General features: G+C 38.7%; 2 protein-coding genes across 2 annotated transcripts in view; one reads left to right on the top strand and one right to left on the bottom strand.

Annotated features, from left to right (window-relative positions):
* LOC124285040 (plexin-A2-like) overlaps window positions 1-3,597 on the bottom strand; it is a 206,542-nt gene extending 202,945 nt beyond the window's left edge. The window contains 1 exon segment of the mRNA XM_046721178.1: window positions 3,528-3,597. The gene's annotated coding sequence lies outside the window, so the exon portion shown is untranslated.
* Window positions 3,598-3,607: 10 nt separating this feature from the next.
* The window catches only part of LOC124285041 (plexin-A4-like), a 124,008-nt gene continuing 109,668 nt past the window's right edge, over window positions 3,608-17,947 (top strand). Inside the window, exon 1 of the mRNA XM_046721182.1 lies at window positions 3,608-3,677. The gene's annotated coding sequence lies outside the window, so the exon portion shown is untranslated. The remainder of the gene's footprint in view (window positions 3,678-17,947) is intronic.

A 17,947-nucleotide genomic window follows, 5' to 3' on the forward strand; every position in this document is an offset into this window, starting at 1 on the left:
TCTCAAACAACACAAGTGACGACTGGGGCTACACATGCCTTCCACAATAACAAAGCAACCACGCTGTTCTGACAACAGAACTTTCTCGTTTATTTCAAGACTATTACAAACTCCTACACAGCACCAGCTTAAACTTCCCGTGTGATTGTACGATCTGCGATCTGTTACTATTGACAAAATTCTGTCATCAGTGCTAACTCCAACGCTGCAGCAGAAAGTCCAATAATGACCTGACCATCAAGCCGTATCTCCAGGATCACCAAAATACAATGCCTGGCTTCAACACAGAAATTTCCATTTAAAAAGAGCTGATAGAATTATGTACCACCACACAACAACCTAAACAGCCAATAAAATTGTAATTACATTTTACCCATGGACAAAACTGTATTCCGCTATTACGCTTTTGTTAATATGGAAATGGCACTGGCTAATGTTTTGTTATGGGAATACGTTGCTGAATTATAAGTTAATTACTAACGACCATTTTACCTTACTTTTTCTGGTCGATGACAAAATGAAAATATTATCCAAGTCCCAATTTGTGCCAACAACTAATGTATATTGATTATTTTACAAACAGAAAAAACACAAGACACATCTCTGATGTATTTCTCACGCAAATGATCAATCTAAAGCCATGCTGGTGCCAATGAAAAAAAATGGTGAATCTTCTCCTGTTGAAGACTTTTCTATAGAGAGACGGGATGTTGCAGCAGTCTTTCATCCCAGTACTCTGCGGTTTACAAAAGATAACAAGCTTTCCTACCAGTACAATAGGTTTTCAACTTCCCCGGAGTATAAATGTCTTCTTTCATTAAAACCAGTTTGTCATAAACACCATCAAGTAGCTATAATAACGCTCAGATTGTGCATGGAGGTGACATTTTCTAAACATCGGTAAACTGCAAACTCATCAATTTCAAGATTAGATAAATTAAGAGACCAAATATATAAATATTTTGGTTTAATTTTGGAAGTTGGTTCGGTCGCTGTATCAACTGATTACACATTGAGCTGTGTGTACCTTGCAATAGCGGCGACGTATTTGCCTCCACCATTAATCTGTGATTAATTGTATGTAATGGTGAATTGCTCTGCGGACAAAATCGATGTCTATTGACTCAATCATTGATGAACTCCAGTACGACATTACCATTGATCTGGTATGACAGTGTATACACCAACCATGTCAATAAATCGACGAAGTATTTCAGAAGATGCACCGAGCAAGTACCATTGTTATGTCACGTCACCAGCCATATACAGAAACTTATAATCGCTCATAAGTACCTTGATTAAATATGTCTTGAACTCCTGCGAAACACACAATATTCCCATCACAGAACACAATTTACACATGGTCTATGGATTCATGTACAATATTTCCATCACAGCAAATGGATCATATAATAATATAAATATGTTCTGAGAATAAACATTCATGTTGCATGATTTATAAATATAACGCAGCTTTCATATAAAATGTATCACACAATAATTCAAATGCTCCCATTTAACAATCAATGTTCACATCATATCATAACAAACCATCACAACTTGACCCGTGAAGATCCGGGTTAGAATTGGTCTTCAGTGACCCATGCTTGTTGTAAGAGGCAACTAACGGGATCGGGTGGTCAGACTCGCTGACTTGCTTGACACATGTCATTGTAATATTGTATCCCAGTTGCGTAGATCGATGTTCATGCCGTTAATCACTGCATTGTCTGTTGCAGAGTCTATTAATTACAGACTGCTGCCACATTGCTGGAATATTGTTGAGTGCTGCATTAAACATGTTAAACAACCAACAACATGTTCAACAATCAATATTCCTATTTCAGCTCAACAAACAATATTCCTATCTCAGCTCAACAAACAATATTCCCATCCTACCTTAACACACAATATCCCATCATAGTTTGACAGTGATTCACACACAATATTTCTATCTTAACTCAGCAAACAACATTCCTATCTCAGCTCAACAAACGATATTCCCATCTCAGCTCAACAAACAACATTCCTATCTCAGCTCAACAAACAATATTCCCATCCTACCTTAACAGTGTATATATAACAGACAATATCCCATCATAGTTTGACACGCAATATTTCTATCTTAGCTCAACAAACAACATTCCTATCTCAGCTCAACAAACAATATTCCTATATCAGCTCAGCACACAATATTCCCATCATAGACCAATATTCCCTTCCTAGATTATTTACGATAATATATTCCCCAGATGTGTGATAACTGAACATACAATATAACCATATACAGCAGATGCCCCATCAAACACACCCAGCTATGAGTGTAATCTATAAACAGCTTCAACCATGGCTATGCATGTCAGCTGATGTGTCATCAAATAAAGCACATGCCCTATTATTTCACATTCCACATTTCCTTAAGCCATTACATACACAATGACAGCAGCACTGAAACCTGATATGACGCAACACATTCATTGTTAAAGTTTAGACGACCTAAACCGTATATCGTCTGTTCAACCCTATTTCCCACTGTTCCTCTTCTGGCCGAGTGGCTGAATGATCACTTGATACAGTTCAGTATACCAACCACAAATGTAACCAGAAACTGACTCTCCCACCACAGTTTCTGCCTGATCGTCACAGGTAGCGCACATTAGCAACCATGTGTGAGCAGGTATTCCATTCAGGTGTACTTGACCCATCCCTTCTTGTCCTCAGAATGTGACATTGGCTTGCTGCGTCATTGACAGTAGCTGTATAGAAGTCTGCATCTATCGAATTTATAGTTTGTGCCTAGTTAGTCTTGCATGTTCACAAACTGAGGCTGGTTGAATCGTATCAGCAACAACTACAGCACATGGTTTTACAATAGCCTTGAGATGGATTATCTGTAAACTGTAACCAGGTCTGTTCCAAGTCATATGAGGCCCCGAGCTGTACCTAATCTCTACAGCTATCTGGGTCACTGCGAACCACACATGTATTGGCAAAGTTGAAACAAGGCATGTTGAGTCACAGCTTGTATTTACTCACTAACTCTGATTTGTACAATCTGAACCTTTCTTCGGAACCAACAAATCCGACATGATTCATATAGGACATTTCAAGTGACACACCCCAAAACATTCCTTAACCGAACATTAAAAAAAACTTACCCACCAAAAGTTGAAATAACTTCAAATTGATCCTGTTTTAGAAAGCCAGATCCTCAAATAAACTGACGGAGATGTGTGAATGATTAGAAGCGGTCGGTGGAGGCCGGTTTACTTGTTGATAATGCTCCGACTGACCACAACTCTCTACACACGCTGCTCGAGAAGTATGAGGCTTCTCGCCGAGACAGTTCACGGTGAACACTCCATGCACAATTCAAGAGAGCTTCTCCATACACCCTTCACGCTTTCTTTGTCTTGCTGGCGATCGCTAGTTCACATTGTAGCCATACACACACAGATGCCTCGCAAAGGCATAAAATCACTACATGCACAAGGAAATCTGAAGTAATCAAACAGATCGCGACTTACCGACAATATAAAGTTTCCAACTATCTGTATGGGTACAGTACGTCCTTACTCTCAATCGCATATAACCTGCGCATGCGTGAAAGTGTCCCGGAAACATGCTGCCAGACGCGGGCTGTTTGTGTTCTTTGTTTGACGTTTAGAAAGCTCAAGGTATGTTGACCGGCGAACGCTTACGATTGGAAATCTGCAATATCTTGCCGCATCCCTTTCATTATTTATACAAATGGCATAATTTTCACTTATGAAAGTGAGTTTCTGGTTTGGTATGAAGATAAAGCGGTACTTTCCACCGGTGGAACTGTCATCTTGACTTGTTTCAAAATGGTGGTTGCATTGTTAGTTTAGTTTGTTTCATACTCCATCAACCGTGATCTATTGTTGCCATTGATGGACAGAGAATGGGACATTAATTAATAATTAACAGTGAGGAGATTTATTCGTTTTCCAACTTAAACCAGATCGATTGGAATGAATGGGAATTTTCTGTGTCCATAGCCCCAAATGTGCCACAGTGTTGACAGTGTCACTTGATAGCGATAATTGACGGTGACTAAAAAAACAGACAACTTTTCTTTCTTAAGCATAACATCTTTTAGGCATCTTACACACATTTCATTAAACACGTCTTTGAGATAATATTCCAAGAGAACATGTAGGAAATATATACTGAGAACAAGTAGGAAATATATATGAGCAATAATAAAATTTCCATTCTCATGGTAGTATACTTTGATTTAAAGTCAGTTAACTGTTGTCAGTGTGTAATTTTCTTCATATCCATATTTTATAATTGAAAGATTGGTTTTTATTTGAATGTTGTCATATTCAATTTGGGGAATGGCCATGATATAACCCCAATATACAATATATAAATATACACCAATATCACCTAACACATTGCAACCTATTAACACTTTGTTAAAATTTGTATTTCTGTTATTTAACCAATGGACAATAATCACCATAGTTGGGCCAGACAGTGGCTCCTGTGACAGATGTGAGCAGTGTATTTACTATAGGCTTTATTGAGTCTACACACACCTCAGGTGACCCTGGGAATTTGCATGACGTAATCAAGGGAACAATATCTGTTCTGTTTGTTGGTTACACTTCATTAAACTGAGCTAATTGCGCAGAGAGGATTGTAAATTCTAGACTTCTGCAAACACATGGTCATCAATTATTTAAGATTTTTTTTTTTTTAACCAAACAGATTCAATACCATAAATTGCCTAGATCTAAATTGAAGTTTTGCACTAAAGAAGCTGATTCTCATAGTCAGATTTTATTCTGAAGGTGACTCTCAGCATACATTGTTATGCTAAATAAACAACTGAAACAGTATGAGCAACCATATGACTGTCACCCTGACTCAATATATTACCGTATATTCCATATAAACATTTCTTCTTTCAAGTAGAAATATTGTGAAAATGTTTTTATTTCCATATTATTGTCTTGTGTGCCTTGGTAAGCACATGCTGTTATGCCTGTAATATTCAGATGAAAGTGTTCCCAGTATCTTCCTATAATGTGCTGTCTACCAAGTATAACATGTTTTATTCAGGTAAATAGATTTTTCAAGAATTCTGGTTTATTTTCTTTCACACTATTTATATTCTGCTGGAATTTTATTGCTTCTTGAGAGGATATCAATATCCTTTTCTTTAAACTTGTTAAAGCTGTGTAACACACACATTTTTCAAATGGTGTTTTGTGTAAAGTTCAAATAAGTTTTAATTTCACAAGTGAAGATTTTGAAAGGATATATAAATGAACCATACAAGATCATCTTTTTTTTAAGTGTAACTTTCAGTTCTTCACGTTTACCTGTACAAAATGTTATATTTCAGAGTCAGTTAATCATATTTTCATGTAGGTGTAGAAATATGCAAGACAGACTGGCAGAGTCATGAGAAACAGAGGGACCTGTTGTCTTGTGCCCTGTACTTGTGGTATACAATGGAGTTAGTCGTTTAGTTTCGAAACTGCACCGTGCAAGCAGTGCCAGATCAAGCAGCTGTATTGTAAGTTATTTTTGACATGCAGATAAGACCACTTGATGGTGGTTTCAATAACTTTGACCTTACATAATTAATGCAAGGAAAGGAAGGTGACTGACAGGGCACGACAAATGACTGGTCAAGAAACACTACTTATGGTCACTATGAAATGGAATATGCCTGGTAAACTGTAGAATCGACTGAAATAAGATATGTGGCAATATTTCATTTTAGTATGTTACATCTAGAATTACAACTGTCTTACATGTTGTTATTCGATACTCAAAGTTAATTAGACATTTTTTAGACCAAGGAATTCTGTCTGTTCAGCAAATAACTTTAAAACTATTGATTGGATTGTTTTCAAATTTGGCGACCACCTTCTTTTGTTGACTGGAGAGGTGCAGTTGAAACTGATTATGTTATTTTAATATATTGTTTCAAGAATTACAGCAATTTAAAAGTTTGAACTTATAAAAAGTTTGTTCAACTAATAATTTGAAAACTGTTGTTTTGTTTTATTTTATTTATTTTTTTCAAATTGAGGACCACCTTGTTTGTCTGTAGCAGAGATATAGTGCAAATTATGATTGTGATAATTATTTATTTCAAAGAATCGCAGCAATTTAAAAACTTGAATTTTGTTCAATCAATAATTTGTAAACTATTGTCTGGATTGTGTTTTCAAATTAGGGGATGGCCCTTCACATCTATAGCGATCCGTGAAGATCTGGGTTAGAATTGGTCTTCAGCAATTAATGGATTGTTTTCATATTTTTCATAATGGCAACTTTGTTTCTGGGAAAGATGAAGTGCACAGTTTGATACAGATCTGGTATGTTTGTCAGGAATGAGAATTATTTATTGTTGTACAGCTGAAGTTGGGAGTTACAGTCAGGGTTTTAGGTGAGCAATGCTCTTATTGTTTAGCTTGTTACCAGGTTTAGAATTGATCTTCAGTAACCCATGTTTGTCATAAGAGGCAATTAACAGGATTGGGTGGTCGGGCTCGCTCACTTGGTTGACACATGTCATCATACCCCACTTGTGTAGATTGATGCTCATGCTGTTGATCACTGGATTGTCCGGTCCAGAGTCGATTATTTACAGACCACCGCCATATAGCTGGAATATTGCTGAGTGTGGCGTTAAACAACAAACAAACAATAAATCTTCTTGGTGGCCATTTCTCAACTGATGCACAGAAACAAGATGGTTTAAAGTTTCTTCTAATGGTTTGGCCGAAGACCGGGTTGAATCCCCACATGGGTTGTGAAGCCCATTTCTGGTGTCCCCCGCCCGTGATGTTGCTGGAATATTGCAAAGCAAACTCAGTCAGAGTCAAGATGGTTTAAAGTTTCTTCAAATGAAGGGCCATTATCTCTGTAATGGCTCAGTATGAATGAGGTAAAATCTCTCTCTCTTTTCTTTCAACAAAATTCCATCATATAATGTGTATTATCAAGGTACCAGTAAAGTAGACAAACATGATAAATCCATGAAAGCTGAATGCACACAAGGTACTGAAACTGGAATCAGGTGTAATTAAGCCCAATCTGAAGGGGCAAACACTGCTATAACTGCTGGTTATCTGGCTCAGGATTAAAGACTTTCACTGTATTTCAAGATGGATCATAAGTATTTCCTTGTGGCTCACTGAAATTCACGATTTCAAATGTTGGTGAGGAGTAGTTTGGTAGCTTAGTGGATAAAGTGTTTGCTCGTCACACCAAGACCCAGGTTTGATTCCCTGCATAGGTGCAGTGTGTGACACCCATTTTTTCTGTTTCCCGCCATGATGTTGTTTGAATATGGTTAAGTGGCATAAAACTCCACTTCACACCACTCCACTTCACACCACTCCACACCACACCACACACCACACCACACCACACCACACACCTCACTCTCACCAACTCACTCACTCACTCAAATGTTGTTGAGTGGCCTGTGGCACATATGGCAAACAAATGCTATTAGGAATGCCATCATCTGTAGTGATATCAATGTATTGATACTTCTGAACATCAGTGCTCTATCTATACAAACTTATGAATATAAATTCTACATGAATAATTCATTTCCGCAGAAACATTTGTATTGTTTGATTACCTTGGTTAAGATGGAAAATGAAAACCCTGAAAATGCCATTTTAAACATTTAATTGATCAGCCTTGATCATATTTACCATTTAATTTATAAAATTGCACGTCTGTATGGGTTTTTGTATCTGAACATACAGAGTAAATAATTGTACTATTAATCAATATATTGACAAATTGATACATGATGATACGAAGGAGTCGATAACGATACTGAAATTTCATGTTGACACTTATAATTGCTGTCTGACAACAACTTAGTAGGCAGCTTAATGTAAAGGTGTTTGTGAACGATGGCTTGCCAAATTGTAGCAGAGGATATATTAATGATTTTTCTTGCAATGATGTCAAGTAGTACATAATCCATGCAACCCAGTAGCCAGATTTGACTAGATTAAATACTAGATATGGTCCTAAAAGCCTGGAGTGGAGCAGTTCAGTGAAGAGTTATGCCCCTTCATAGTGCCAGAACCCTGTTTGCTTGGATTGATTTTTCTTGCAATGATGTCAAGTAGTACATAATCCATGCAACCCAGTAGCCAGATTTGACTGAGCTACTCAAAATACTAGATATGGTCCTAAAAGCCTGGAGTGGAGCAGTTCAGTGAAGAGAGTTATGCCCCTTCATAGTGCCAGAATCCTGTTTGCTTGGATTGTGATTATTGTTTTCCATCTCTATGGTCATGGGTTGCACAGTGTAGTTAATGCTAGAGACCTCTGGCATCATGTTGTAATGCAGCAATGATAAAATAGAAATAGATGGGCTTTCGTGAATTCCAAACCACTAATTCATTACAATGATTTTGCTTTAAAAAACTACTAACTATCATTACAATGAACTAAAATTAGTTGTCCCTTTGAGTTCCTTTAGTAGTAGTTTAGTGAGTGAGTTTAGTTTTACGCCACTTTTAGCAATATTCCAGCAATATCACGGCGGGGACACCATAAATGGACCCGTGAAGATCCGGGGTAGAATGGGTCTTCAGCAACCCATGTGCTTGCCATAAAAAGGCGACTATCTTGTCGTAAGAGGCGACTAACGGGATCGGGTGGTCAGTTTCGCTGACTTGGTTGACACATGTCATCGGTTCCCAATTGCGCAGATCGATGCTCATGCTGTTGATCACTGGATTGTCTGGTCCAGACTCGATTATTTACAGACCGCCGCCATATAGCTGGAATATTGCTGAGTGCGGCGTAAAACTAAACTCACTCACTCACTCACCCATAAATGGGCTTCACACATTGTACCCATGTGGGGATTCGAACCCGGGTCTTCGGCATGACGAGCGAACGCTTTAACCACAAGGCTACCCTACCGCCAGTAGTAGTTTAGAGCAGATTGTATTAATTGTAAAAAATATCCCAGTTGGTTAAAATGTGAACTCAGCTTGTGATGGACGACTAACTGATCAGGTGGTCAGTATTGTACTTCCTTCACTACATGCCATCATAACCTAACAGCATGTGGGGCGGTGGGGTAGCCTAATGGTAAAACCAAACTCAGTCAGTCAGTAACAGCATGTGGTTATGATCTTATCAGTCTAACCAAACAAGCAAACAACAATACTAAGAAATGATATGTCACTGTGACAATCCCCAACCAACCTAATAAAAAATTTGCCTGCTTGGCCATATTGTTTTTCACAATGCTCTGGTTTAAACAAAATTTGACTCTTTTTTATTCAAAGTAGGTGGGATTCTGGGTTGGAATAGGGCGGTGGGGTAGCCTAGTGGTTAAAGCGTTGGCTCGTCACGCCGAAGACCCAGGTTCGATTCCCCACATGGGCACAATGTGTTAAGCCCATTTCTGGTGTCCCCCGCCGTGATATTGCTGGAATATTGCTAAAAGCGGCGTAAAACTAAACTCAGTCAGTCAGTCTGGGTTGGAATAGGTTCCTGTTTTGGATCAAGTGGTCTGGGCTTGATTATTTGGTTGATTGGCTAGTCATTGTATCCTGGCAGTGTGGTTTGTCGCTCATGACATGGCATCACAGGTTTGTCAGATCCAGCTTTGATTAATTACAGGCTCCCCTCATAGAACTGAAATATTGGTTAGTGCTATACACAAAGAAAGTTCACTCAATCACAGTATCAGACAGTAACCAACGGAATATCTGAGATGAGTAACTGTAACATTAAGTTGCAAAAGGACCCGTGAAGTTCCGGGTTAGAATCGGTCTTCAGCAACCCATGCTTGTCTCCTCCCCATGAAGATCCAGGTTAGAATTGATCTTCAGCAACCCATGCTTGTTGTAAGAGGCAACTAACGGAATCGGGTGGTCAGACTCGCTGACTTGGTACACATGTCATCATAAACTAATTGCATAGATCGTTGCTCATGCTGTTGATCACTGGATTGTCTGGTCCAGTCTCGATTATTTACATGTAGCTGGAATATTGCTGAGTGCGGCGTTAAACTAAACTCAATCACTCACAAAGGAAGCCAGTTTGACTTAATTGTATATAGGTCACTTTGACAATTGATGACTTTACTAAGAGACTGCTGACTGCAGGCTATTGCTAACACTCACTCATAGCTGTTGATGTTTTGACTGAATCCCATGGGAGGAAGCACATTTAAGGAAGTGTTGACAGTTAACACAAAACCTCAATCCCGAACAAACAAAGCCATCCAATTCTCAGGGGACCCTTATCTCAGTGTAGTGTCAGTCATATATCTATATTGTCACAGTGAAAACAGTAGCAGTGAGCTGGAGCTCGTTTTATCCTCAGTTGACAGGAAAATAGTGTCACTTAGCAAATTGTGATGTATGCTGTTTGAATAAAGTTGGATTTTTTACACTGCACAACCATCCAGTAGAGATGCTTGCTATAAAATTTTCTGTGTTTTTCATTACGGTGATAAGTGTCAACTGCATTTAAAATCGGATGGTCACTCTCCGACGACTTTTCTTCAACTAGACATATAGCACTGTGCGAAATAGACCCTGAAGATCCAGGGTTAGAATTGATCTTCAACAACCCATGCATGTCATAAGAGGCGACTAACGGGATCGGGTGGTCAGGCTCGCTGACTTGGTTGACACATGTCATCGGTTCCCAATTGCGCAGATCGATGCTCATGCTGTTGATCACTGGATTGTCTGGTCCAGACTCGATTATTTACAGACCACCGCCATAAAGCTGGAATATTGCTGAGTGAGGCGTAAAACTAAACTCACTTACTCACTCGCTGTGAGTTTGCTAGCCAGTCGGGCTAGCTATGCCTGAAAGTTACTAGCCCACAAAGTAATTAACTAGCCCAACATTTGAACACAGAAACTAAGCCAGAGATCACAAAAATAGATGAGAATAAGATATTGTCGGCATGACACGGCTTTCATCACTAAGCTGCTAATATGATGAACATTTTTATCAGGCCATAATATTGCATGATTTAAAAGTGTACTATAACTTAAGAGTGATATATTTACAAAATGACCTCATGAAAATTCATTAGCCAGCTGGGCCAGTGACTATGGAGATTTACTGGCCCAGCTGGATTTTTACTAGCCACGGCCTTGCGGGCCAGTGGCTATCACAGCACTGCCATATAGGTATTCATTTTTGTTGTCTTTGGAAAAAAACAGCATAAAATATTACAATACATCTTTCACTCAGTAACACTGTTTGTCATGGAAAAAAGGAGCATTGTTAAAAAGAAAAGGAAATTCCTAATGCTGGAAAGTCAGATCTTGTCATTTTACTGAATTTGCTTGTTTGCATAATGTCATTTGATATGGTTTTTATCCCCTATTATGATATGAGTCATATCATAGTTTAGCTGTAATGGTATATCTCCACAGTGGATACAGGGAATATGAGAGAAGGCATTTAAAAAATTCCTTTCTGGTTCTATTTCTTTGGTTAGAGAACCCTTGTCGTCCTGTCTGCAGTAGGGATATTTTATGTGAGCTTCATTTAATAGCAAGCATGATATCTCTTTTCAAGTTTTTTTCTGACAAAATTCTTGACACTGCCACCTATCATCAGTCAGGCATTGACTTTCACTGAAAGCTGTTTTATATTACAATCATGCCAAATTTATCTCTCTTTTGGGAGTACAAAACACGGTCTCTGTGCCATTTGATTTTAAGTGTGATTTGATTAACAATGCCATTGATTTCTCGGTAATGTACTAAAATGTTTTTATGGTGGTTTTAATCACAAGCCCAGGTTGAAATTGATTTCTAATAGCATTAAAACAGAATTCTGATCTGTTGATAAAGGGAATATAACAAAGGAATTTGAAGGTTTGTGTGAAATGTTGTTTGCTAATTTCTGAAAGCTTTTAGGACCAAACTCGGTAATTCGCTAAAAAGCAGTTAACAGACACAATTTTTTTATCACCAAAACTAACATTTTCTTCTACCAGTATACACTGCCTCCAGTTTGGGAGAGTTAAACAGTTCAACATTTACTGAAACAGTTTTACACATTTCAGCAATTAAGGAAATATTTCCCCCTGAGGTATGTTGACCTGAAAGCCTGCTTATTGTATAAATTGGTTTACATAGTTTCACATTGTTCACATACAATGCAGGAGAGCAGCAGGAGAGCAGCACAAGAAGCAACAGTTTGTTATGATGTTAAACAATGTTAATGAAACTAGAAATAGAGGGAGAGAATAAATGAGGTATTACATGTCAGGTTTGTATCCAGTTCATACAAGCTCTTAACAACAAGGTACTGTGGTGCACAAATGAGAAAAATGTGTATTTAAGATTCTAAAAAAAGTGACAAGTTTTACTTTTGGAAGATAGTTGGTGAAATTGAATGTCGGCAGTTTCACATTTTATCACCATTGTCAGCTTCTCACTGACATGTTTGATGTTTTATATTTCCATGGTATAATCTGACGCTGAATTCTATTTCTTTTGGTGTTTGAACAACATCCTTTTAGTGCATCCATCTGCACTGTAATCGTTCCACCTTCTAACTTGATGGTCCCATTTTATAGCAGATTGTTGTCATTAGCTAAGTTGACTTGCCTGATATGAAACTGGCAAGACTGAAACTTCAGAGGAGAGGTTTAAAAATGGAAAGTGGTGCATATGAGATGATTATAACACAGGGTGGATACGGTGTGATAGTGGAGGCCCTTAATGGAAGCTGCAGTAATTCAGCCATCTGGGTTGAAATAGGACCCCAGCAACCAATACTAGTCCTAAAGGGTGTCAATAGAGATTGTTTTGTCATGACTTTGTTCATGGATGCCATTGGCTTGTGGATAGTTGCTCGCGTTATCATGTAATTTCTAGTTTATATGGTCAAGACGCTAAAGATAATATTTGTTAAAAGCAGAATAAGACAAATTATTACAGCCATGGTGCAGTACAGCTAGGGCATATTAAATGCGGATCAGCAGCAGAAAACGTAATCTACAAACCAGTACAGATTTTCATCCAATGAACAATAGTCCGTGAATAAACAAGAATTACTTAATATCAATACATAATTGTTGAAGGATATTAGCTACACCTCTATAGAAGACTATAAGAGGTATGTTAAGAATAATCAAAGGATATAGTGTGTAGGAGACACAGGCGCTCTCACATCCTGCTCATTGTAGCATGAGGGAAGAGGTGGCCTCCTTTCCGCCGCATTTGGAAGAGGGAGGCAACTCTTGGTGAGTACTAATTAGTGATTTTACATTGAAGGGAGCTTCAATTAGGGAGATACAAGTGTTCCACTATGTTCGCAAGAAGAAGAAGACAAGCAAAAGAGCATGAGTCAGGATAAGGAAAAATATTATGTATTGACCAAGAATCAATGACATTGTAGGGCCCAACACATTTCTCCCGATACCTCTAGTTCATTCAAGGGTAGATTTGTTCCAAGTCACATTCGCTTGTTGTAAGAGGCAGCTTAATCTCTTCAGAGGGTCAGGCAGTGTGTCATCACAGCCCAATAGTGGTGGCCATTAGGCATATGTACCATTGCTTTGTTGTGAGTAAAACTTGTATTTAATCCACTGTGTATTGTTACCCAATATAGCCATGGATAATAATACATTTCCATGATTGATGTGTTGCCATTGAAGCCTTATATTCATGGATTTGAGCAGGGAATCAATTCACTCACTCACTCAACCACTAACTCACTGCAACCGCCTCTGTGGTGTAGTGGTTAGAGCGTCCGCCCGGAGAGCAGAAGGTCGCGGGTTCGTTCCCCGGCCGCGTCATACCAAAAGACGTTAAAATATGGTACTTGTTGGTCCCTGCCTGGCGCTCGGCATTAATGGGTACAACAAGGACTGGTCGGCTCGGAGTCAGTATAATGTGTCTGAGTGGGGTATTCATGCTTCACTGCAGCATGGTATCTCAGTAGGCTAGCACTATAAAACCAGCTTAAGTCTTGGCTAGTACAAGCAGCCGCACATACACATACACACGCATGCACGTCGTCATATGAGCGAAATATTCTCAAGCACGACGTAAAACCCAATTTCACCTCACCTCACTAACTCACTGCATTAACTGAGACACAGGGTGCCATAAAGTTTGAGTCAGATTTGATCAGATAAGTTGCGCTCAGAGCTGACAAGGCATAACAGCTTTTTTATGCCTGTATATCATCACTGGACATTGGCCTTTGAAACATTTTTAACAAATGCAAGCATGATTTGATACAATCAGAATGATGAAGTGTCTAAACAATCTATTTCAGTCTTCCCTTTTCTATTTTTGAGAAAATGCTTTCTAAAAAGATGTGAAAAATTATTTTTCACATTGCCAGTATTTAAGATATTGTCGTCCTGCTGTTAAAAAAACCTTCTCATAATCTTCCTCAGAAAAAGGATGTGCAGAATGAAATCTCCGAGGTATGCCACATTGTTAACATGATACAGCATAAAACAGAGGGGGCTGTCCAAATGAAGTGGTGTAAATGTGGGAGACAGAAATTTTAAAGGATTTTTTTTGGGTGCAAAATCAGATAGGGATATTATTAGGTGAACGGTAAATCTGACTGGGCGTTTGGAGATATGGGTGTATAGAGTTGGAGGTGATTTTTGCATGAAACTGACGTTTGTTAAAGCTTTGTCTCTAGTTGTAGTAAACAAAAGTAAACATGGCAGTGTGTATGTGACGTTTTGGAAGATTTCTGCAATATTGCAACATGTATTGATGGTTGTTGCAAGAGTGGGTGTTAGTGTCAAGACAAGAATTTTATTGTATTCAAGGCCTCCAGCCCACATGGGGCGGTGGGGTAGCCTAATGGTTAAAGCGTTGGCTCGTCACGCCGAAGACCCAGGTTCGAATCCCCACATGGGCACAATGTGTGAAGCCCATTTCTGGTGTCCCCTGTCGTGATGTTGCTGGAATATTGCTAAAAGCAGCGTAAAACCACACTCAGTCAGTCAGTGTAAGGTAAAAGTGAAATGAAATTAGTTTTCTACTGCTTCTTTGCATAATGGACAGATTCTTTTATTCTTTCAATGGACATATTTCTTCCTTCATTTACCATCAAATTTAGCAATCCTAGTCCAAATATTATCAACTTCTGCCTTAAATCTTTGCATCTAAGTATAGATAATATATTTCTGGTTGTAATGAAGTTTTAAATGTCTTTCAACAATCATAGCGTGTGCTATTATTCAAACTTGATTGCCATTTCTGGTGAAGCATATTAGTAGCTCGTATGGCTGAAATACTGCTGATATGACTATAATTTTAACACTCACTCACTATTAATAGCTCAATTTGCCAAAATTGTTAATAAAAATATCAATATGGCCAAGAGTGTGGTTTAACCAGACATACCCATAACCGTGAGAAAATAATAAATATCTTATGCTTGATGCCCAAGTTATTATCTAAGTGAACTGACATATTAAGGAATGCAATGGTTGGGCATGCTAAGAATTTTAAGCCAGTAGTTTTAACATCTTATCTGTGAGTTTATGTAAAGTGGGTGTCTACTGCACTCCCATTACACCATAATATTCGGTGTTGACGATCCAACTCCCCAAAACTTTTTCCATTCTAATGAATGTATTTTTCTAAACAATCGAAATGTTGAAATCCCCATATTGTCAAGATACTGAATGGTATATGTTTGTGTGTTTTGAGTCTTAAGGATGAGTCTTTTTTCTTTCTTTTTTTTATTGAATCGAAGAGATACAGATACGGTTTGATTCATATAAAATTAAACGTGAAGACGAAAGGAGTTTGAAAAGAGAAAGATAGCAGTATAGACACAGGGTGCAGAAGGGTTTTACTCACAGGGGAACAGAGAATTCCATTTCATACGAAATGTTTGGATGAGTCTTAAGTTCCCTCAAACCTGTCCATCTCAACAGTACTCGTGCAGTGGGGTAGCCTAGTGGTTGGAGTATTCACTTATTACCCCCAAAGCTGGGTTCAATTCCCCAAATGGGTACAATGTGTGAAGCCCATTTCTGGTGTTCTCTGTTGTGATATTTTTGGAATATTGCTAAAAGCGGCGTAACACACTCACTCACTCACTCACTCACTCACTCACTCACTCACTCACTCACTCACTCACTCACTCACTCACTCACTCACTCACTCACTCACTCACTCACTCACTCACTCACTCACTCACTCACTCACTCACTCACACTCTCAAGAATACTTTGCTGTGTTTCGACAAAGTAAATAAATGTTAACTTACTGAATTAAATGAAGATCACCTGTGTCAAGCCCAAATACCCAGGTGCAAATCTTCAGCACAACACATCCAAAGGTCATCATCAAACATCAAGTCTTTCCCTCACCCTTACGCTCAGATTTTCTCTGTCAAAACTGTTGTAGTGTATTCTTATGGTCTTTGTCCCTTAAGGGTGAATATAACAATATTCATTCAAATTTGAGCTGTTTTTGGAGAATATGGTTGCTAAGAGACCAATATCATTTAGTGCACTGTATGAGCATATTATTCATTAACCTGAATAAGAGAAACATTCTTTGTATAGAACTGTGGTTAGTGTGTGAGCTTGACCTGGTCTCTGTCAGGTTTCCATGGGCACCAACCCGTGAAGGTCCAGGTTAGAATGAACCTTCAGTATCCTATGCTTGTCATAAGAGGCCTGATCGGGTGGTCAGGCTCGCTGGCTTGGTTGACACATGTCATTGGTTCCCAATTGCGCTGATCGATGCTCATGCTGTTGATCACTGGATTGTCTGGTCCAGATTCGATTATTTACAGACCACTGGAATATTGCTGAGTGTGGCGTAAAACTAAACTCACTCACTCCATGGGCACCATGTGGAAAACCCCATTGCAAAGACTCTTTCACATTATAAACATGGTCTGAGTTTGAATCCCAGCTTGGCACGGTTGTTGCAACCTAATATAGTGGTTCTGTCCGAGGTTAGTGATGAATCCTGAAAGTGTCCTCTCTTCCCCCAAAACATGCCAAGTTTTAATTTGATTCCATAAGGATCAACATTTTAGTTTCTTTTAGTTTAGTGACGTCATCAAAAGTTTGGGGCCGTGGGTAGCCTAGTGGTTAAAGCCGCGTTCGATTCCCCACAAGGGTACAATGTGTGAAGCCCATTTCTGGTGTCCTCTATGGTGATGTTCCTGAAATATTGCTGAATTGCATCAGACAGCAGCGTAAAACCATATTCACTCATTAAGAGTTGTTAAACTGTTGTTTCCTCTGAACATCCCAATTAGTGACTGTTTTTGTAAAGGCGAACAAAAGCAGTTGTCAGGCTAACCTCATCACACGACTTCAACAGCCAGGATACTGATACATAGTTCGACTATTTATGTTCTGTGATTAGTTCAGAAGATTCCCAACCGTTTGAATCCCACATGACCACAGTTTCAGCCAATCAGATTGCACAAAGACCCACATTTATTTGTTTTACAATTTGTTTGGAGTGATGCATAACGCAAACACATTAGTTGAGTTTGTCCAACTGTCTTTGAATAAGAACAACAAACCTATCAGTATGATAATTCTTTTGATTGAAGTAGTTTTACACAAAACAGACCAAGCAGAAAGAGCTTAAACTTAATTACAAAATTTGTAAATTCAATTTTGGCTACAATTACAAAGGCCGCCATTTCATACATTTTCTAATGACATTTCAGAGTAATTCGAGGATGAATAAGAACATTGTCTCCAAGTTTGCCTCTCTGTGTGTAATTTTGTTATGAACTTGAACAGTTCCTTGGCATTCTGAGCAGTGTCTGTGAAACTGAGGCTTGTGTTGGAGAAGATCGTGTTGAAAGCCTCCTACTATGATGTGGATGAGAACCAATATGACAATGTGTGGGTGGGCAAAGCTGATGGGTTAGTGGAGACCTCCATGTGGAGGAAGTTTTAGCTCGCCTG

Source organism: Haliotis rubra, unplaced genomic scaffold, assembly GCF_003918875.1.
Source record: "Haliotis rubra isolate DU_JTF1 unplaced genomic scaffold, ASM391887v1 Scf350, whole genome shotgun sequence".
In the NCBI taxonomy this organism is placed as follows: Eukaryota; Metazoa; Mollusca; class Gastropoda; order Lepetellida; family Haliotidae; genus Haliotis; species Haliotis rubra.